At 43.7% G+C, this 23,508-nt stretch overlaps 1 long non-coding RNA gene across 4 annotated transcripts in view; it reads right to left on the reverse strand.

Moving 5' to 3' along the window:
- Positions 1 to 21,187, reverse strand: part of LOC107518072 — an 81,801-nt gene extending 60,614 nt beyond the window's left edge. For all 4 annotated transcript variants that reach the window (XR_001598726.2, XR_001598725.2, XR_001598723.2 and 1 more), the window contains exon 1: positions 21,071 to 21,187. This is a non-coding gene — a long non-coding RNA (uncharacterized LOC107518072). The remainder of the gene's footprint in view (positions 1 to 21,070) is intronic.
- Between the last annotated feature and the right edge of the window lie 2,321 nt (positions 21,188 to 23,508).

Consider the following 23,508-nt stretch of genomic DNA (forward strand, 5'->3'; position numbering starts at 1 on the left):
TTATTCCCAGGAAAGCCACAATCCATGAGGTATGGCTGACTGATTATCTCCCTGATTAAGGATTTGACCAGGACACCCAGTTGGCAGGGGAACCGGCTGACCTACTGCTGGCTGCATGTGGAACTGACTATACATTGGTCCCTCCGCAAGGTACAGAGGGTATTAGCCCTCATGGACACAGGTGCTGACTGCACCCTGCTTCATGGGAATCCGGACAAGTTTCTCAGGCCTACTGCAACCATAAAAGGCTATGGAGGTCGAATCATCCGAGTGTGGCAGGTACCTATGACACTGGGTATTGGCAGATTGCCTCCTCAGACGTACCAAGTGTACATATCCCCCATACAGGAGTACATTTTGGGGATTGATGTTTAGCAAGGCTTGACTGTAAATGCCACTGCTGGTGAATTTTGCCTTTGAATCCAAGTGGTAAAACTATTATCTGAGGACATCGACATCATGACCCATTGGTGTTGCCCCAGGCTACCCGGGTAATGAACACAAAACAGTATCACCTGCTGGGAGGCCATGAGGAAATAGGAAAATACCATTCTGAAGGTGGAAGAGGCTGGTGTCATTTGTCCTACTCATAGCCCATATTACTCCCCTATGTGGCCAGTGAAGACGGTTGACAACTCCTGGCACAAGACGGTTGGCTATCGGGAGCTTAATAAGGTTATACCGCCCCTGAGTGCCATCATACCGAACATCATGCACATTATGGACTGGTTGTCACATGAACTTGCACAATACCATTATATGGTAGACTTGGCAAATGCCTTTTTCTCTATTGCCATAGCCCCAGAAGTCAAGAACAATTTGTCTTCACCTGGGAATGGCGACAGTGGACATCCCTCGTCCTTCCCCAGGGCTATTTGCATAGCCCTACCCTGTGCCATGGTCTTGTGGCTCAAGATTTAGCCATGTGGAATTGACCACCCACAGTGCACTTGAATCATTACATTGATGATATAACCTCTGATTCTCTTACAGAACTAGAAGCAGCAGTGACCAGCCTGTGAGAAGCTCTCCTTGACTGGGGTTGGGCAGTCAACGAGGACAAGGTCCAGGGACCTGCGTTCTCTGTCAAATTCTTGGGGGTTGTCTGATCGAGTAAGACAAAAGTAATGCCAGAGGCGGTGATTGATAAAATACAGGCATATCCTTGACCCCAAACTGAAGCAGCTTCAAACCTATTTGGGATTACTGAAATTTGGGAGAGTGTTCTTTCCCCATTTAACCTCCTTGATGCAACTGCTGCACCATCTAATGCAATGGGGAACCCAGGGAGATTGTACCCCCAAGATAGAAGAGGCCTTTAAGGCTACAAAGCAAGTGGTAGCACAAGCCCAAACTCTATGTGGTAGATCCAGCCCTCCCATTCCTGCTTATGGTGTAGGTAGATGATGCATGGTTTGGATAGGGCTTGTGGCGGAAGCACAGTCCCCGGAAAGTGCCAACAGGCTTCTGGTCCCAGTTATGGAAAGGTGTGAAAATGCGGTGTTCTTTGACAGAGAAGCAACTGGCTGCCATATATGCAGCCCTTCTGGCCAGTGAGGCCCTCACTGGCCCTAATCCCATAGCCATGCAGTCCACATACCCCATGGAGGGGTGGCTGCAGTCTTGAGTGAAGAATCTCCATATGAGAATTGCGCAGACCCCTACACTGACCAAGTTGAGGGGCAGCATACCTGGAGCAGCGGGTGCAGTTCTCCACAAGCTCCCTGTCAGGTTAACTTCACTCCCTATTGGGACCAGTGCAGTTTCAAGCAGAGCTCCTAGTAGAGCCTGCTGAGATGGGGGACATACTGAGTCCCTATGTACAGGGCCGGGCTTTCATCTCTGAGGATGCCTGGTACACAGACAGCTCATACCATGGAACAGGTAGTGAAATAACGGGGGCTATCGTTTACCCAGGCACAAACACACGTTATTGTGTCACAATGCCCCTGAGCAGCACCTAGAGAGATGGCAGGTAAAGAGTACCCCAGGGGTAATGCCCTGCAGACTAAGCCACTCCAGGAATGGCAAGTGGATTGTGGGCCCAAGGTAGTGCCCTCTGGGCCAGATCCCATGCCGTGACCCTGTAGAGGTGGAATGTGGGTCCCAGGTCTTGCTGTGATCCAGGCTGGGGCTAGGGATAGGACTCTGGATTTAAAATGTTACATTAATGTAGTAGGACACCTGCACCTAAATTATGTAGGTATGATTCAGCTTATTATATCACGCATGTGTGGCAGAATGCCACTATTGTTTTCTGACATATATAAAGTCCATGCGGTCCCCTATGGAGCAGAAGAAGAGCAAAAATACACTCCCCACAATAGAACTACACTCCTCACAATGGAGCATGCTTCCTGCAACAGAATTAGTGCCTGCCATTTCATTCCCATGTATTCTTTCAACTGGGCATCTCACCGCTGAAACCTTCTCTTCTTGATCAGCTCAGCACTGACAAGGTTTTTTTTTTTTTTTTTGGTGGGAGGGAGGGGTGTTTCCTAAGGTTATAATCAGTGATAGCCTGCAATCAGCAAGTATCAGACTCAAAAGCTTTTCAAGTCTAATGGGACAGCCCTCTGCTCTCATAGAAAGGAAGGGATGGGGTCCCAAACACACAGCTAGCAAACAACAGACCAGACCCAAGCCACCCAGCTCCCAGCCCAGCACTCTTGTGTCTTCTAGACTCTCTTCTAGGCTTCTCCCTTTCACTTTCAGTAATGCTGGGTATGTCCTTAACTAGCTGCGGTAAAGTGAACTAGAACTTCTCCCTGACCTGGGCCTATGGTTGGGAGGAAATTTGGGCATTGTCTGTGGATTACAGCAAAGATATAGACTTGGAGCTGTTCATTTGTCAGTTAAAACAAGGAAGCTTCTTTCACGCAGCCTGGGGCAGGCAGGTGGGAATGCTCCCTGAACATAATCAGACCAGGGCTGTCATTGCACAAGAAACGGGTCATGCTTATGTTAATAAGAGGCACACACATTTCTCACCTACCTGAAGGGGAGCTTGAGAAGGGAATTAATTCTCACAATGGTGAGGCATGTCTGATTGCTGCTGATTTAGAAGATATTAGCTCCAACCTGGAGTGAGAGTCTCCCCACTCCTCCCCAACTTCCTCCTAGGTACTCTCTACCTTGTCCCTCCTCAGAGCATGGCTCAACCCTGCTCTGAGTGCCTGCTGTGTCCCAACCCTGCAGAGACCATGGGGGTGCAGCTGAGGAGGGGGCAGGAAAGTGGGGCTTCTCTATCATGTTAATTACCAAAGCTGTTTCAAGGGGTCTGATTTGCAGTGCCCACTGCCAAACTCATCTGGGCACCCCAGGCCAAAGAGCTTATCAAATACAGTAATTCTAGTGTAATCAGACCTCCCTAAGTAAGGTCAGAAACCCCAGATTCAGGGGCTCTTCCCACTTGCTTACCAGCCCCCCTCCTTTAGCAATTCCACTCACTTGATATCACAGACCTACTCTGCTAGACACTGGTCTAAGTGTTGGAGATACAACCATGAACCAGTCATGGCCCCTGCACCCTTTTCTCACAGCCCCATGAGGAATCCCAATATATGATCTAGCAGTGACTATTTAACTGGAAAGCGTTCTGATGGGGAAATGCAGAGCATTTCAAAAACACAGGAAATGATCAGAAGATTCACCAGGTGGAGACGAGAGAAGGGAGATGACTCTTTCAGGAGGTAGGGAGGCCATTGGCCACATCTTGAAGGTCAGAGGAACTGAAAGTTTAGTATCCCATTGGTTAAAGTTTGGTAGAGAGTCACGGAGGACAGATTGCAGTCAGGTCTTATCCAGCCTCCTAAGCCACCATAAGGAGTTTGGAATTTATCTTCAGAGCAGTATAGAGTCTCCCAAGGCAGTGACAGAATCAAATGTATGACTAGGAAAAATTTCTCTGGACATATAGTAGAGGAGAGATTAGAGGGACCACACACAAGAAATTCAGGAGACCTGTTCCAAGGCCATTGCCATGGGTGGAGAGAAAGATAGGTACACGGAAGAGAGGATGGTGAAAATGGACCCTTAGAAGGTGGAACCTCCAACATGGGGTAACAAGTAGCTGTGGGAAATGGCAGAAAGAGAAGTTAAGGACACTGCTGATGGTTGGTGAGCACTTGCTCTGTGCCAGCACCTTAGTTGCATCATCTCATTTAACTCTACAACTGCTTTGTGAAGCAGATATTACCCCCATTTCACACATGTGGAAACGGAGGCTCAGAGAGTTTATCCTCTCTGACTTACCTTAAATTAAAAAGTTAGCATGTAGAAGGACCAGGATAATTCACAATTTCTGGGCAACTAAGCAGATGTGAGTGCTGTCGCTCTGAGAAGTGGGTCAGAGGAAGAATGGCTCTGGAGAGGCAACAAGGGGGTCAAAGATGATGACCTGGAGGGCATCGAGATGGTGGTGTCTTGTGGGCAATGGAATATGTGGGTCTGCAATTCAAAAGTGTAAGACATGGATTTGGGAAACTGTGTTTAGAAAAAGGAAACCACAGGAATGGAGGGGGAGGTCTCCCATGGCACATGGGAGGAAGAGATGAGGAAGCCAAGAATGAAGCTCTGGGAACACAGACATGTAAGAAGTGAGCAGAACAGATCTGAGAAGGAATGTGTTAGTAGCAGACCATTCTCTACCTTTATTGTGGAAGAAAGAAAGATGACCCCTCACAATCAAATCACCTCATAATCACAGTAGTGAGAGAGCCCCTGACAAACGCATGATATTGGCTAGCATAGGGTTCTTATCTATGGAATGCTTTTAGCAAGATACACCCTATCTGTCTAGTATTTCTCATGATAATCCAACCTGGACCCTATGGATTTATGGAGTTTGGCTCCCTGGGAATTGCTGTGCAAGTTATGTAACTATCAGAGGATAAAATGGAGATATTTTGTGACCAAAATAGCTTCCTTTTTAGTAAGAGATGCCTCCCAGGTATCACATAGAGACTTCTTTTGATAAATCCAAGCCAAGGCACTTCCCATTGTGGCAGGAAAGGTCCTGGAAGCGATATTGGTGGATCTAGGTTTTAGGCTTTTCCTATGCCTCATAATTATTTGTATCCATGCAATTATAATTAGTAAAGCTTAATACTGGCTAAGATCTTTGATTCTTAGTAAATTGATTCAAAAATCTGACCCTCTGTATTTTGTCTCAAGGATGGAAACTTACTAAATTTTGCCATGATCTTTTGAATTTTCTGTCCAGTCATGGGATGAAGCCAAGCCTGGGAAGTGGCTATTTGATCTTACTAACGAAGTACCTGGAGACAGGACGGAAGCCTTGAAAGGCTTGTATATGCCAGGCTAAGGTGCGATTTTTTCCTAACATAGGTATAACAGGACACTACTGAAGGCTCAAATGTTGGGGAGTGACAAGGTAAGACTGAAGCTCTGGAGAGTCCCCTCGATCACTGGGCAGAAACCAGATGGGAGAAGCAAGCTTGGAGGCAGGGAGCCCAGGTAGTGGTTTATCCAGGAGAAAGATTATAGGGCCCTGGAAAGGATAGTGGCAGTGGAAGTTAAGAGAAACTGGTGAATTTAAGACTTCCTTGTAACTTGGAATATACAGGACTTGGAAAATAATTAGGTCTTTGACCAGGGGCAGTGAAAAATGGGAGCTAAGTTTTCTCACTTGGATAACTGGTAGGTAATGGAGCCAGTCACAGGAAAGGGAAACATGAGGACAGGCAGGTTTGGAGAAGATTACAGATTCTGCTTTGAACGTTTCAAGTGTTTGTGGCATATCTTCATGAAGTTCTTTTGTATGTAGTTGTATATGTGGTTCTGAAGCTCAGGGACAATGACTGGACTGAAGATAGGAAGTGCACTCTAAGCAGTAGCTGATGCATTGGACCAGTTGAGATTTCAAAACCATGTGAATGGTTAAGAGTCAAAATGTCCAAGCTAAGGACCACCAAAAATTAAGGCAAGGTTTTTTGAAATGTAGTCCAGAGGCCACGTGCATCAGATGACCATAAGGACGTAAAATCCAGCTTCCTAGGTCTGCATGAAAACTGCCAAATCAAAATATATGAGTGTAGGCTTGAGAATCTGATCTTCATTTCAACAAGCAGCCCTAAGTTTGGAACATCTCTAAGTTCGGAAATCACTGAGGTAAGAAACAGGGTGAATATTCCCAAAGGAGACTGAGAAGGAAGAGGAGAGAGAAGAAAATAGGACAATTCCTATTTTCCTAGGAATTATCCTAATTTCCTAGAAATTTCCTTGAGTTTCTTAGTGTTGTGAAACCCAAGGGAAGAAGTTTTGCAGGAGGGAATTGTTGAGAGTGTCAAATTTTTTTGCTAATTTGAGTGAGATAAAGACTGAGAATTGTCCTTGGATTTGGTGAGTTGAAGGTCACTGGGGATTTTATTCAAAGCATTCTAGGGAAAGTATGAGGCAGAAGCCCTACTGAAATGGACTTTCAAGGGCTAAGTGGGAGGTGAGGAAGTAGGAAGGAGAGTGTAGACTATTCTCTCAATAAGTTTGACTGTGAATGGAAAGAGGTGAGGGGGCGGAGGAAATTGAAAGAAAGGACTGCATTGCAAATATGGAGAAGACATAAACATATCTAAATCCTGACCAGAATGATTTAAAGAGAGAGCATGAAGATAGAGCGAGGAGGGGTCTTTAAGTCAACAGCAAGTGGGGGCATTAGTCTTGGTCAAGAACAGGCCTAAAGAATGAAGACAAGATGGCAGACAGTGTCTTTAAATTAGAATTTTGTTGGCAAGAATTTGGCATTCCCATCTGACATCTTCCATTTTCTCTTAATGGCAAAGAGAGAGTAAGGTGGAGGCAAGAGCAGAGATTTGAAAAGGAAAAAAGCAATAGAGGTAAGGCCATGCTAATGATGTCCACAGTTCCTATAGTGAGTATACTTTGGCTGAAAGCATATTATGGATTTGAGATTTTTGTCCAGGTCAACAGAGCTTAGCCAGAGAAATGTTCTAATTTCTACAATCACCATGCTTGTGTGCTTCTAAGTTACATAAAGTAATAGAGCCTGTACGACATAGACCTTTGCTTGTCCACTTTTCTCCGAGAAGGGGCCAGATGAGTGACAATGCTCCTGATCCAGCAGTCTTAGGATGGGGAATAGAGGAGGACTCACTGCTCTGGGGCACAGGACCGGGAGTGCTGCTTCTCCATTTAGCCCTAGTCACTCAGAATGCTTCTGAGAGATAACTCACACTCTCCCAGTACCAAAAAGCCAAGTCACTGAAAATGGGGGATATCCCAGCCAAATCTTGACATGCAGAGGCTCATGACAATCTTATCTACTCTAAGTGACACCCAGCTCAGGGAGCAAAGCCCAAATGGTACAAGACCCAACTATGGGACGAGAGGTGGAAGACTCAGAGAAGGGGCAACTGCTAACATGCTTTTCCCCTTTGTTTTCACAATTGTCAAATAAAAAGACCATTGTTCCTTCTTGAGAGTTCGGTATTGCCTGTTTAATTTCCTCAAAGTCTGCCACTGGTCTTGGGGGAATTAAAATAGGCTCTGTGTAAATTACTCAAGTGAACCCTAAAGCCAATCAGCAGCCCCAGTGTAGAGGTTCATTGGAGACAGGAAAGGAGACCAATAGGTGGCTTGGGGCAATGAAGTCATTACATACAGGCAGCAAGTCTTACCTTGCCTGTGCTCAGCACCTCCCGAGGAGAAGTTTAATGCAATGGACTGATGAGGTTCCCACCTCATCAATCAGATTCTGTCAGGTACAGTCCACAAGTTACACTGATACCCTCCCTACCTTGAAAATCCTGGACCAGGACCTGACTGAGCCCAGCAAACCAGAATTGCAGAGTCATCAGTGACCAGACATGACAAGCTCCAGGATGCTGACTCATATCTCACAAGGACAATGATCAAAGCCCAAACGCCAATATATTCTTTTGTAGACTCTTCTGCTCTCTAACCAGCACATTCTCTCCCCCATTGCTAGCAACGCAGGATGGCAGAGTATTAGAGTGTAGCTAAGGGAGCCAGTGGCATCAGGCTATGATGTATCCTTCTTTATGACAGACAGAGGACTGTCAGGTAGGCCAGAGGCCCAGCCCATCCTCCCGGGGTCCTGACAAAATGTGCCCTTGGGCTACCTCATTTTTTCTGTTTCTGTCAGCTGATAAAACTCCCTTCTGGTGGGCACAGCTTTCACATGCACTTGGTAAATCATTCCTAAACTTTCTTAGACCACTGCCTCTTGAAAGTGAGTTGTGTCTTTGCTCCATCCTTTATTATGGGTTAATGTCTTAGTTGAGTGTGCCGGGCCATTGTATTCCCATTATATCCAATCCTTAGGGACAGTCACATTTTCCAGATACTGCCTTATCCCAACTCACAGGTAAAGGACCTGAGGCCGCTTAGGTTAGGTGTTAGATCCAAAGCCATCAGGCTTCCTCCTAAAAAAGGATGAGGTCTGAGCTAAGTAAGTGAAGTAAAGATGAGAAAGTGGGATCAGGCTGGAGCCATATTAAAGAGAGCAAGGAAGCAAGGTTTCTAGCTTAGAAAATGAGCGGGAAGAATGATACTAAGGAGACTAATATGGCAGGAGAGTGCTGGGTGACTGGGTAGCTGTAAGAGGGCCATGTTGCTCTTGGATCTTCCAGTCAACACATTTGCTTAGGATCATGCTAGGTGCTGAAAAAGGGGCATAAACAAAGACAGAAATGGACATGTGCCTGTTCTGATAAAGCTTTCAGAGCACAACAGGCCTATGATTAACGCTGTTATGATTAACTGTTATGTACCTGTTCCCGGCAAGCACTAATCTGGGCTGTTCTTTTAGGACAATAAGGAGTTCACAGCAGACTACGGTAGTCTACCTGCAGCTCAGGCATCCCTGTTGAGGGATCCACCTTGCTAGCATCATGCAACTATAAATCAAGACTTCCTGGGCTGAAGCTTAAACTGGCTTAATCTAAAAAGAGAATATGAGACTAATATAATGGAAAAGGCTATAAGTAGCTCTCTGGTTTCAGGTCTAACTAGATCCAGAGGCTCCAACCATATCTTCTAGATCTGTGTTTGCTCTCTCATTCTTTGGTCCTCTCTGTGGTCTGTCTCTTGGCTTTGTTTTCCTCCATGCTGCATTCAATCTTAGGCATACTCTCCCCAGTCAGAGGATCCCAGAATCCAGAAAGAAAGTTCCTCTCCACAACCCGACACAAGTGCCAGCATTGGAGTTACTTTGCCCATAGACCCACCTCTGGACCAATTACTATGCCAAGGCAATCTAATGCACTAATTTTCCAGGCTTGGGTCACATGCCCACCCTGGAGTTATCATACCCAATCTACATAGACTCAGAGTGGAGATAGGGAATTTCCAAGGAAAAAAATGTTCTGTTGCCAAAAGAGAGCAACAGGGAGATGATATTGGGCAGGAAAAAGATGTCTACCATTATTAAGCAAAGCTTTCTGTCTGGGTCTACAGGAGAGCAGTGATGGCCAGAGGCCTTCCGGGCCCAGGACCACACCCTAAGAGCAAGAGCTTTTTCTCTTTATAGCTGAAGCTGCTGTGCTAGTGCCTAGAGGGTGCACCACCCCCCTTCAGAAGAGACCACAAAGGTTTGAGTGGTGGGTATTTGTTGGGGAAGAAAATATGAAAAGGGTAGAGCGATGGGAGAGAGTCACTCCCAGAGCCCTTAGTCTCATTAAAAGTTATAGTAAGAAGACGCTGAGTTTTCCAGAGATGCACAGGTGGGTCTAATCTTGGGCAAAGAAGAAAAAGGATTTGAGATCAAGTGGGTCTGTAGGACAGCAAGAAAAAAGGGGAAGAAGAGCCTTTGAGGGAAGCCAGAGAAATGAGGCTGAGTTATGGGTATAGCACCTTCCAAATGATGAAAACAGAAAACTACTCTGAGGCCTCAATGCCTCACAGCAGGGAACCTAATGGTTTCGCACCTGGACTTTTAATCAACTCCCCTCCTGGCTAATTAATAGCCAATTATAGGATAGAGAAAGAGACTGACAATGAGAAAAAGCCAGATTAGTACTGTGACTGCTCAAACTACCATTTGAGGCCAGTTTACGCCCTCGTCCTGAAGCCTGTCCTACATACACACTCTCCCCCAGCCCTCTGGAGCCTTGCCCTACTCTCGGCTCCCCAGCTCTCTCTATCTCACCTACCAGATCCATGGGTCATTCAAGATGGTCTTGTCTCCTCGACTGCATCTTAGATCCATTCACAGCACTGCATAAGTCTGAATCACCAAGGGCACTTGTTGAAAATACAAACTCCCAGGCCTATCCTTGGAAATGCTGATTTGGAAGTCTGAGATGGGTACCAGATATCTGTATTATCGACAGACTCCTTGGGATATTCTGAAGTAGAACCAAGTTGGAGAATCACAGTCTTAGAGATACATGAATTACTAAAGCTTGGAAGGACTTTCTCCTCTATGAAATGAGAGCAATCAACTAAAACAGGGGCCAGCACATGATGGCCTGAAGTCCCAATTCAGCTGCTGCTGCTTGTTTTCATAAATAAAGTTTTATTGGAATGCAGCCACACCCATCATTTAAATATTGGCTCTGTCTGCTTTGGGGGCATCATGGCAGAGTTGTATAGTTATAGCAGAAACCATATGGTCCAGAAAGCCAAAAATAGTTACTATCTAGCCCTTTTCAGAAAACGTTTGCCAGCTCCTAAATTAGAAGGCAATCAGTGAGACCCAGAAATATGTGTTTTGGTTGAAGATTTAGAACCAGAAAGACCTGCTTCTTTTTCTCTTTGTCCAGTGGTCTCACCACCTCACTACTGTTTGGACTGTGGAGTAGGCATCTGCTGTTCCACCTACTCAGAATGCATTCATTACCCTCTTTCTGGAAACAACCTCTTACTTTGGGGAACCTCTTGCCCTCATTGGATAAAATTTTAAACAACTGTCAATCAGAACTTCCACCTTCTCATTGGGCATGTAACCCAAGCTGAGCCAATGCCATGTTCTCTTTCTGCAATTTGAACCTTGAGCTGAGAAGAGAACCATTGACAACCATTAGATTTCTTTCCTCCCATCCACAGAGGTTAAAGACACAGACTGAGACCCTGCACTGCCAGGTTCTTCGGAACAGCCCCTGGTCTGCCTAAATCAAAACTAATTCTTCAGCCTTTTCTGTGTTTCTGTGGGTGGCTCCATCTCCTCTCCAAATATTCTTTTCATGGTAAGTTAGACAGAGTTTAAACCACTTGCATACACCAAAAAAAAGCCCAACTGATGCCAATTTCAGGGGTTGGACTACTCCATGAGGTAGGGATCTGCTTATTTCACAGATGGACACCTGGCCCCTAAAAAGGAAAGGTAATAGCGAGAATGAGAATCCAGACCTTTTTCCTCTGTTTCAGCATCTCTTCCCTGCACTCCCTGTGATCACTCCAAGTCAATGGCATTAGACAGCATCAATCCCAAAACACTGACATCTTTTTCAGGAATTAATAAACAATCAGGAGCACTCCTCACAGAGAGAGCAATAATGGTAACTATAGAAAAAACAACCCTCAATGAGAACTGTGTGTGTGTCGTGCAACATCAGAAATTAAGAAGCATCAAAAGATCAAGTGGAAGAAACATGAAATATGAATGGGATGAAAGAGACATTTCTGTACACGGAATAATGACTCTAATGAGTTTCCTCACCAGAGCCTCTGCATCATAAAGTACAAAAGCCAGGGAAGGGATTTCGAAGGGCAACAGGAGTGCAGGGGGAGGTTTTGCGTGCAAAAGTGAGATTAGCAGGTGGGTAGGAGAGGAAGAGACAAGAGCAGAAAGAATTGTCAGTGCTGGGGTGTTGGCCCTGACACAAGTCATTGGCCTCCCAGGAGGTGCCTTGTGGGCATAAGTGCAGCAGGATCATCTGGCCCCAGAGTACAGAGTACCCCAGAGACCCTCAACCTTGTGGTAGATGAACTGGAACCACTGCAGCCCATCAAGACAAAGGCAGTGTAGGTGCCTCCCAGCTTGTGAAACATCTCTGCTGAATCTGGTCACCCAGATGGGGACCCTGTGCTGACAATTCTTGGAAGCTATGGAATTTCCCCAACAGGCCAGGAGCAACTACACATACAGGGACATAGCATGAGCTTGACACAGCTACCAGCCCTGGAGCAGTCATCTCCTGGTGTGAAACAGGTACTTAATATGTCTACACTGGAGACTCCTCTCCTATGAGGTAAAGATGCTCCATCATTCTCCGTGTTACTGGAGGGTTAAGTGAGACAACACATGTAAGCCTCTTAGCCCAGTCACAAAGAAACTGTTCCTTCCCCTCACCCACCCTGCTGTTATACACATGGTAGCCATCCAGACAACAATTCGGAGCTCATTATCTCAGGCAATGCTCACAGTAGCCCTGGGAGACAGGAAAAGCCTGAGTTACTTTTCACAATGGACAGGGAAAGCTGCGGCAGCAGAATGGCAGGAAAAAAAGACATCTATCCCGGTCCATCATCCCCCATGACAAATGGAGAGGCTAAGAGCCAATGCAAGGCATACCAGTCCAGAGCCCAAGTTCCAACGACCTGAAACAGGTGCATTTCCATGACAACCCTCTGCTTCCATGACACATGGAAAACCCCAAAATGCTCAGGCATAATACCCATTGGCCTCTTAGCAGCCAGCTCTCCAGAGGGGAACTGAAGGAAAGTTCTGCGGAACTTCAGGCATGACTGAGCTTTGTGGAGGCAAGCAGATGGCCACAAGAGGCAGAGACAGAATTTTCTGCTTTGTTTGCATCATTGGGCCAACATGCTGGGGAAATAGTAATGGTAATAATGACAGCAAACCTAAATGATATTTTCTGTGAACCAAGAACTATATGTAGAATGACTCATTTGATCCTCAAGATAACCATATGAGATAAACATTATAATTATTTCCATTTTACAGAAAAAGAAACTGAGCACAGAGAGGCTAAGTAACTTGTCCAAGGCCACAAAGCTAGCAAATGGTAGAGGTGTAATTCAAATCCAGGTCATCTGACTCTAAAGTCCATGCACCTAATACTAAAGGACTGCATGGTACTAAGTAAGCACTATAGACATTTGGGCTGGACAAATCTTTGTTGCAGGGGGCATCCTGTGCATTATAGGATGTTTAGCAACAACACTAGCCTCAAACCACTAGATGCCAGTAGTACCCCCTCCCAGAAGTAACAACCAAAAATGTCTTCGGGCACTGCAAATGTCTCTCAGGGGACAAAATTGCCCCCAGTTGAGAACCATTAATATGAGCCAATATCCTTGATTAGTTCCACTAATTGAACAAGGAAAGCCAAGTTGAATCTACTCACCCAATGGACAGGAGGGGACCCAAGCACCAGAAGCCAGGAAGGGCTGAGAGAAGAAGGTGTGAAATCAGGGGCAAACACAGAGTTCTAGATGATTATCAAGAAGGATAAAGAAGACGTGGTACATATGCACAATGGAATATCACTCAGTCATAAGGAAAGCTGAAATATTGCCATTTTCAACAGCATGGATGAATCTTGAGACTATCATGCTAAGTGAAATAAGTCAGATAGGAAAAGTCAAGAGTCATATGATTTCACTTATATGTGGGATATAAAACAGAAAGCAACAAATGAACAAAGAAGAAAAACAAAACAGACAACACTATGGTGGTTACCAGAGGAAAAGGGGGGTGAGGGAGATAGTTGAAGGAAAGAGGGTCAAATTTATGGTGACAAAAGGAGACTTGACTGTGTGGTGAATGCACAATGCAATATACAGATGATGTGTTATGGAATTGTACAGTTGAAACCTATATAATCTTATTAACCAATGTCACCCCAATACATTTAATAAGATTTAAAAAAAAAAAAGAAAAAGAAAAGAATGGAGCCCAGAGCCTGGTTTGCCTTTTCAGTTCTGAGGATTTGGGGTCATTTGTGCTGACTTTAACATACTGAATCAGGGCAGGCTGGAAAGAAGAGGGTGCTGGCAGCAATCAGGACGACAGAGAGGCAGACTGAGACCAGACACTGGAGCGAGGAAAAAACAGCCCCAGGCTTGGGGCAGAGAACAGATTGGGCAGCGCAAATCCCCACGTAGCTCCCCAACAAGGGGCCCTTTGACAGGTGGCCTTACAACAGAGACCTTCTCTTGTCTGAGCTTTGAAGCCTGCCCTGTGAAATGTGGCCTTGCACCCAGGAGGCCTGTGGATCAAGGTGGTCTCGACAGATCCACTCGAAGGGATTAGCCAGTGACATTACAGCTACATGACGGCCTCGTTATTATTACATACACACTCACCCTGTCTAAGCTTCCAACCCCTGATTTGTTTATTTCTGAAAACTGTTTTCAACAGGACGCCAAGCTGGGCTAGGAAAGATAGCACCGACTCAGCCATTTCCCCATCCTCAGCATAAAAGGGTCTAAAAAGAATAATTTAAGCTTCTCTGGAGTGAGATCATTTAATGAATCTTCTCAATGCTAAGAGGTTTTATATGCCTTTTTAAAAACCCTTCCCCAAGCACGGGGCTATGATATTACCTTGGAGAGTGAAGAGATGAAGTGATATACGTATGCACAGCACACAGGGAAGAAGGAGGTGGTTTCCTTGGTAACAGCATCCATGTTCTGGCTTCCTTCGGCTAAATTGGAATATATTGAAATATCTGCTTTGGGCACCTTTCTTGCAAAGGGAAATGAGTGGTTTTCTATTCAGGCACTCTCAGAACGGCAGGCCTGCAGCTGGGGAGCGATGTTCTGTGAGTCTGACATATCTGATGTGGGTAAGGCAGTTAGCAAGCTGGCAAAAGTCCTCAGCCTTCATTTGCAACACCAAACCATCATTTCATGAGCCAAAGGAAAATGAAAGCAGCAAACACAGGAGACTCAACCAGCCCAAAAGATAGGACTCCATCTCACGCGGTCTTTCTACATCCACTGTTGTACAGCTTTCCAAACATGCACAGTTCAATAGATCAGATTCCAAAAGTCAACACATGATGTGCTTAAAATGGAGAATGGCTCTAAGAAAAATAGTCAGTTCCAAAAATATGTCCTCAGCTGATCAGCTCAAACCTTTGGCAACAGGGAGATAGCTATAAACCCAAAGCACAGTGCCTGGCACACAGCAGGGTGTCAATATCACATTTGAGGAATTGGACTTGGAGTCACACAAACCCGGGCTTTTGCCCTGGTTTTACTGTTAACGTGTCGCATGACTTAGTGCAACTTGCATAAAGCCTATGGCCTCAGTTTCCACATTTGCAAACTAGAGATAGGCATCTCTTTCTATAGAATTGCTGCGAAGATTAAATTAGGTGACCTATAAAATGCCTGGGACAGAGAAGGCATCTGGTTATGTTTTCTTCTCACCACAAAGAAAGAGGAAGCATCCTGATTCTTTCAAATAGTTAAAATTTACCAAAAAAGGGTTGGGGGAAGGGCAGCATCTTAGAGGGGCAGGAAAACTTTACCAAGGAACCCACCTCTTTCCTATTTGTCTATCTTTGTTTCCCAGGTTGTTTTTGCAACGCTGAGATGGCCCTGGCTGGGAAGGATCTGTTTATGGAGGACAGAAGGACCATGTCAGGCATAACCGGAGAACTAGCCACAAGCCTAAGAGGAATTGGGTCAAGGATACTAAGAGGGACTGAGATTGGAGCAGGCCAGTGGCAGGCAGCACTGCAGAGCCTAGCAGCGGCTGCCAATGGACGCATCAGCCATCAGCATGGTCCAAGTTTGGGGGACAACTAATAGAGTGCGGAGAAGAACTAGTTTTATGTGTCATGGACATGGCCTTTAGAATCAGGCTCTTTATTTAAAGACCCTCACAGAAGATGCTCATTATTTTTCGTTTGAATATTTTATACCCCTTAATCCTCAAAAGGTCTTTCTAGGGCCTCACTTAAAATCGTGCTTCAATTTAACGTACCATGAACAAAGGTTTTCCATTAGAAGTGCCAGCTTCAGTCCTGATTTCTGGACAAATGCTCGTTCTAAAGAGCCTTTGTAGTCTAAAGAATGCAAATCTGTGTTTTAGTCTTTTTTTTCTGATATTTACTGTGTGACCTTGGAAAAAACCTTTCTAAGTCTGTATCTGTGATCTAGAGCAGAGGTTCCCAACCCATTTCACCGCCCACTTACCCCCTACCCCCTCACCCCAGGCTGCACAGCAGGAGGTGAGTGGCAAAAGAGTGAGCGAAGATTCACCTGTATTTGCAGCCACTCCCCAGTGCTAGCATCACCATGTCAACTCCACCTCAGATCATCAGGCATTACATTCTCATAGGAGAACCTATTCCTGGTGAAAAAAAGGTTGGGGACCACTGGTCTAGAGAACAACCACCTGTTCCAAGAGTCACAGAATTGCTATAGAGATCAAATTAACAGGTAAGCAGCATAGTGAGTGGAAATACACCATCTGTGTCATTATATCTTCTGCTTTTATGTCTTCTGGCCTTCTGGCTTTTCTCTCAGAGGAAGGTGAAAGGAATTTGAAAACACAATAATTCAAACGTTTCTCTAGAAAACTTAATTACCACCCATTAATAAATTTCTGAAATAAAAGAACATCATTACAGGAATATTTGCTCCACATATATTAAAATGTATTCTAAATCTACTGTAATTAAAACAGTGCGGTACCAGAAAAGAAACTGGCAGACAGAGAAATGAAACAGACTCAATATATTTGAAATTTTCACATACCTTTAAGACAGAATTTCATATGGTTGTGGGAAAATATGGAATATGATTTATGAATAACTGACTAACTCATCAGGGAAAAAATTTAAACTCTCTCTCTAGCTCAATCTATATTTCAAAATAAATTCCAGATAAGTTAAATATCAAAATAAAAAGTAAACCATATTAAGAGAAAATACAGATTAATATTCATATTATCTTTGGGCTGTATGTCCATCAGACATCTCTTATGTCCCTTTGCACATCTTCTCAGCCTAATTTTTGCTCTGGCTATTGCTGTGGCAACCATTGCACTAGGTATCATCTGCCAACCCCTCACCTCTGCTACACCACTTTCGCTTTCTCTCTCTCTCTCTATCTCTCTCTCTCCTCTCTCTCTCCCCTGCCCCCACCCCCATTTCTCTTTCTCCTCCTAACTTCCCTGACACAGCTCTATGGGACACCTGCAGTAGCCCACTCAGCCATTCATGGGTGTGCAAGAATCTGCAAGTACAAGGGAATCATGTTGGCTTCCTCTCCTTCCCTCTTTCACTCTTTTCAGCACACACTCCCCATTCCTCTATTCTGGAATCACTTACCAAAGTAAACTGCACACAAGTCCTTGTCACAGAGTTTGCTTTTGGGAGGGCCCGGGCTAAGATGAAGTAGGGTAAGGCCTAAGCATACCACTAAATTGAGAAAGCATAAAAAAAGGTGAATAGATTCACTTGTTTTAATGTAAAGCTCTGTACATCCAAACACACTATATAAATTCTTCCCTTCCCTTTCAGAACAATTTAACCCAAAAGCCATTAGATGGAACCTAGCAAAGTAGGCATCCATGCAAGGTGGGCAGGGGCTGGGGCATGGAAAGTAAAATGGATGTTGAAGCCTGAGTAGGGCAAAGGGGATATACATGAGGGTAGGAGGTAGCCCATTTGGAGTGTCAGAGCCCAAGTGGAGTAAGGAGGGCATCTGGGAAGTGGAGGACGGCCCAGAACAGGGTATTACTGTGGACCAAGTAAAGTGAGGAGGTATCAATGTAGAGGAGGTGAGTCAGCATGGGGTGCTAGAGCCTGACTAGAATGACAAGGGTGTCTGCACTGTGGAGGAGGGGGTAGGGATGCTCCTAGGCAGTGACAGTGGTGGAAAACTAACTATATACAAAGTACTGATCAAACGAGTAAATATATTGTAGATGAAAAGATGGGAGCCAGGTTTCTCACAGTCATAGAAGATAGTTACAACAGTGGAAAGGGAGAAAGCTAGACTGGGACCCGTGGTGTATGGTTAGAATTGGAGGCATTAAACTCATGGCTATATATGCTTTCAACATATCTAGATATATAGAGAATAAACATGGATGTAAATGTGTGAATGTGTGCTTATATTTGTACATGTTCACAGAGAGAAAATGGCAATGACCATACCTAGGACCCAGTTATTGGCTTCTAAACACTATTGTCCACTAAAAGGAATCTTGGTGAAGTGGCTAATTCCAGTGCTGAGGAGGAATATCTTGGTTTAACAAAAAAGTAAGGATGTGCTCAAAGAATGATGAGAACAAAATCACAAAGATACAGAAGCCCACTTGAAAAGTGCCTACTAACCAAACCTAGGACAATTTGATATTTATCAAAATAAATAATGATATTAATAGATTATAATCCATTATATAAAATAGAAATCTATGAGTTTATACAGATAAAACATTCAAATCAATAAACTGACAGTTTAAAGAGGAACAAGATATTTGTGTAGCCTCAAAGTATCTCTCCACAAAATATGTACTAATCGCAAAGGGGAAAAGTAACTTTAAAGTGTAGAGATCTGGCAGATGTTGCTTTAATCAAGTGATCAAAACTTCACTCTCCTGTAATGAGACTGATCCAACTCATGTGTGAGCTGATGGAATGCAATGAGAACTCAGCATTACTTCTGATATCCTGCCAAACATATGGATACGCTGGAGCAAACAAGAAGAAACATTAGAAACACACATTGATGGACCTTCAACAATAAACTGGCCTGTGCTCTTCAAAAGTATCAAGGTCATAAAAGTCAAAGAAAGGCTGAAGACCTGTTCTAGCTTGAAGGAGAATATAGAGACATAACAACTAAATGCAACAGATAATTCTAAACTAGATTCTTTTGCTACAAATGACATTGTTGGGGAAGTTGGCAAAAGTTGGGGTCCAAGGAATAGCTGGTTCTCATGTATAAGGCCAGCTCCCTGACTTTGACAGTCATATAGTGGTTATATAGGAGAATGTCCTTGTAGGAAATATGCACTAAAATATTCAGGGGTGATGGGTTAATATCAGGTCAGCAACTTACTTTCAAATGGGTCTGGAAAAATAAAGGTCTTCATACAATATTTTTAACTTTTTCATAAGCCTGAGATTATTTCAAAATAAAAGTGAAAAACAAAACCATATAAAAGTATAAAAGACAAACTGGAAAAAGTGCAAGTCACACAAGATGGAAAAAGAGTTACTTCCTCAATAAATAATGTGCCAAATTGTATCAGAAAAATATGAATACCCAGATAGAAAAAAAATGACAAAAGACAGACAAATAATGCCCCCAAATGTCCAATGAACATGAAAAAAGTTTACCTTCTCTTGAAACCAAAGAAATGCAAATGAAAGTGACACACCATAATTTTTAACCCTTCAATTTTCAAAATATAATTTTAAATAACAATATCTCATCATGGCAAGAGTATGAGGTAACAGCTACTTTTATTTACTGTTGATGTGAGTGTAATTTTACACATTCATTATGGAGGACAGTTTGGCAATTTGTGTCAAAAGCCTTAAAACTTTACAGACCCATTGCCCAAGTAAATCTCTTTCCAGGAATGTCTCCTTAAGAAATAGTCAGAAATATTCAATGATCGGAAACAAATATTTGTTACAGAGTTGCTTGTAGAGAGAAACAACTCAATTTCCCAATATAAGAATCAGATAATTAACCACAATACAACCAAACAACAGAATACTATGGCAACCATTAAAAATTATTGATTCAAATATCATTTAATGACTGTTGTGCATATAAATGTAGTTATTTTAGCATTCATATTCGAATCCTGGTAGTTCTGAGCTCACATCGCGTAACCTCAAAGTGTTATCACTTTTCTTTGCCATCTCCCCCAGTTTTTGCTGGGAGATGCTGCAGATGCTTCACGTGTCTTCAGGAGCAAGCCTGGCCATCTCTTTCCTGAATACATTGAATTGACCCATCCCACATTGACACTCAGTTCTAGTGCTGAACTGATGTTGTGTCGGGCCTGGCCCCAAAGTGGACCTCCCTGAGCTCTAAGATTCACCCCATCTTTTATTAACACCACTCAATCAGCTTCTGCTCCATTCCCTCTCCCATCTGGGCCAAAACAAATTCTTCATGCCAGATAGGGGACTCCCTCCGTGTCCCACTTATATATCCCAGGAAAAAAGTCCCTAAAACCTCCTCCATCAACCACGAAAAAGAAAACTCCCCCCTGCATGGATAACGCTGGGGGAGAAGGGTTAGAATCACCAGGCCTCTCCACAAAAGAAACAGAGCCATTCCCAGCTCTGTCTCTACCTGCATACACATACACATAAAGGCAGATGTGTGACCAAACAAACTAAATAAATAAAAGCCAGAAGACCTACACCAAAATTCTATCTGTGTCTATCTCTTCAGGATAAGAGAATGAGTGACTTGTATTTTTTGTTTGTTTACTTGTATTTTATAAAATTGTCCCTTTAAATTTGCACCTTTGAATCTGTTAAATATTTATTGGAATTCAGACTAATAATTATAAAATATGTGTAAAATTAAAATAAGAATATCCATAACCCATCCACATACTCATTGCCCAACTGAATACATTGAATTGACCCTCTTTCAGCCCCTATATGACCTTCCAGGCCCCCATCCCTTCCCTCCCCAACAGCAGTAACTACAAATACCACTCTCCTGAACTTCGTTCTCATTCCTTTGCAAATATTTATAATTGTACTACATATGTTTGTATCCCAAAACAGTAGTTTTGCAGGTTTTTTTATTTCCCATAAATAAAATCATACTCTGCATATTCTGCTGAGACTTGCTCTTTTCACTCAACATTCTGTTCTAGAGATATCTCCATGTTATTATTTAAAGCTGTAGTTCACTCATTCTCCATGGCATGAACTTACATGACTTACTTATCCATTGTACTGTGAGGAGCATTTATGTCTTGCCCTTTCATTTTATTGCTGGCAATGCTGCATGAACATTCTCATCCATGTCTCCCAGAGCACATGCCCAAAAACTTTTCTAGGTTCTACTCTGAGGGCTAGACCTGTTAGGTAACAGGGTGTGAGCATCACTGATTTTTTTCTGGATAATGCCAATTTGTTTCCATAATGATGTGCCAACTTACTCTGCCCCACAGTAGTGTTTAAGTGACAAGACTGGGATCCTTTTAGAAGTTCAAAATGAGGGCTGTCTCCTCCATGAAGTCCTCCTACGGCACATGTTCCTTGGATGTGGAAGTTGCTGTCAGGCACCTAAAATGATGAAATGACAACTCTTTCTTAAAAACACAAATAGCATTTTAGAATAACCTGAATAACATCTAGGTCTCCCAACTCATCTTCTATTGTGCTTGGTTCCCTCTGGGCTCTCTGATCTATGTTCTTGGTAGAATCCTTTGCTGTCCAGAGCCAGAGAAGCATCTCTAAAGTGCCATGGGAGGAGCCCTGGGATGGACAATAGGAGGCCTGGACCATAGGTCAGTTCTTGCCCCCACTCACCAGGAGGCTGTGGGCAGGGCAGACTTCCTCCTGCGGAATGAGACAAGGGGATCAGGCTGGATAGTCTTTGAGGCCCTCTACCTTCAAGCTACACTATTAAATCTTCATACTGCCTTTACACAGGCCTGACAACAATAGCCATAGAGTGAAGCAACAGCTAGGAGCCACTTCCTGGCTTCTCACCAATACCCTTGACCCAACACAAGCCATGCAATGAGAAGAGATGGTGACTTCCCAGTGTCATATCTGTTCCTCCTTGGTCCAGGGATGAAAGTTGCATAGGGACCCCAAAGCCCCATTTCTCTGCCCCAGTTCCCCTGAGGCATCTCATGCCAGAAGCCCTAGGATAGGCATTCCAATTAAGAACTTTGTGCCCTTCTTCTTTCTCTTTTTTCTTTATTATTATGTTAAAAAATGGGGTCATCAGACCTGGATCTGAGCCTTGACTAGCTTTTTGGCCTATGTGACTTTGAACCAATCATTTAACCTCTCTAAGCTTCCATTTCTTCATGTATAAAATGACAACAATATTACCTTGCCCACAGATTTGTGAGGTAGTGGTCTCACAAGTGAGACCATGTACCTGGAGCACTTAGCATAGTGCCTGGCATGGAGAACATGCTCAATAATTGGAGCTACTATTAAAACAGGGCTCCTTTTGAACAGGGCTCCGCCATGGCACTAAGTTCTAAGAATCCAGCTCTTCCCAATGTGATACTGCTGAAATTTTTCTCAACTCCAGCCTACTGCTCAGTATTGAAGCAAATGGAAAATGGTTTCAGCCTGTCCTTAAGGGGAGGGCAGAGCAGCCTGGAAAGGGGGAAGCAGAGACCAAAGGGAAAGGGCTCCCCAAAGAAGCAGAAGCTCAGGCAGAAACATCCACTCCTACATGCTCATGTGAAGAGACAGTATCCCAGCACTCCTTCCAAAGTCTTTGCCATTTAACTGGATTGGATGGGAGTTTTATTTCTCAAAAATTCTTCTTGCACAGTATGTGTTCCTCTCCTAGTACACTGAGCACAGTCTGCATGTACAATCATGATGTGTATGTGTGTACTTGAACACCCCTGGTAGGCCCTCGCCTCCCCGCCCTTATAGAATCACCCTAAAACATGGAGTGTGTCGGGATTATCCTTGGACTTCCATGAGACTAGTCCAGAAGTTTACACATGAGAAGTACTCGACAAACACATGTGTTCATCAAGTATCGTTAAGTATAGATTGAATACCGATTTACCACAGGCCAAGGGCTTTGAAGGTGGTGGGCAAACAGATGTGACTATGACCAATCTCCTGCCCTCAAGGACCTCACAATCCAATGAAGAAATCAGTCCCAAGTCAACTAAGGGAGCAGCTAGAGAATGAGAAGTCTAGGCAAAGGCATGGAGGTAAGACATTGCTTTGTGTGTCCATTGTGAGTTGGCTGGAGCAACTGCAGCTTTAGCTACATGGAAAGGCTTAATGTGATGAGACTAGGGAAATAAGCTGGGCCTATAGGTCACCAAAAACAAGGGACTTCTTGCATCAATGGAAAGCCATGGAAGGCTTCGATACAATGAGTTTGTATTTTAGCACAATCACTCAGGGGTTTTATGGAGAATGATTTGAAAATTAAATGTATAAGTGAAGAAAGTAGTAAAACTCAGAAAAGAATTGAAAGATAAAAATGAAGAAAGATTTCAGAAAGAAAATAAAAAATACAAAAGGAAAGGAGAAAATGAGATAAAGTTAGAGGACTAATCCAGGGAGTCTAATGTATAAATTATTATGAGTTCCCAGAAAAAAATAGAACCAAAGAAATAAAGGGAAGGAAGTCATCCAAGAAATAAATCGGGAAAATTTCCCAGAACTAAAGGGCATGAGTTTGTAAACTAAAAATTCCATTAAGTGCTTGACACAATGAATAAAAATAGGCCTTCAGCAGAGCAAAGCAAAGTCAAATCTCAGACCCCTGGCACCAATGAGAATAATCCACAGCTTCCTCAAGCTTTCATGGAAACACACACATACACACACAGGTAATATACAAAGAATTAGAAACAGAATAACATTGACTTCTTCACAT

Source organism: Rousettus aegyptiacus, unplaced genomic scaffold, assembly GCF_014176215.1.
Source record: "Rousettus aegyptiacus isolate mRouAeg1 unplaced genomic scaffold, mRouAeg1.p scaffold_m13_p_6, whole genome shotgun sequence".
Lineage (NCBI taxonomy): Eukaryota > Metazoa > Chordata > Mammalia > Chiroptera > Pteropodidae > Rousettus > Rousettus aegyptiacus.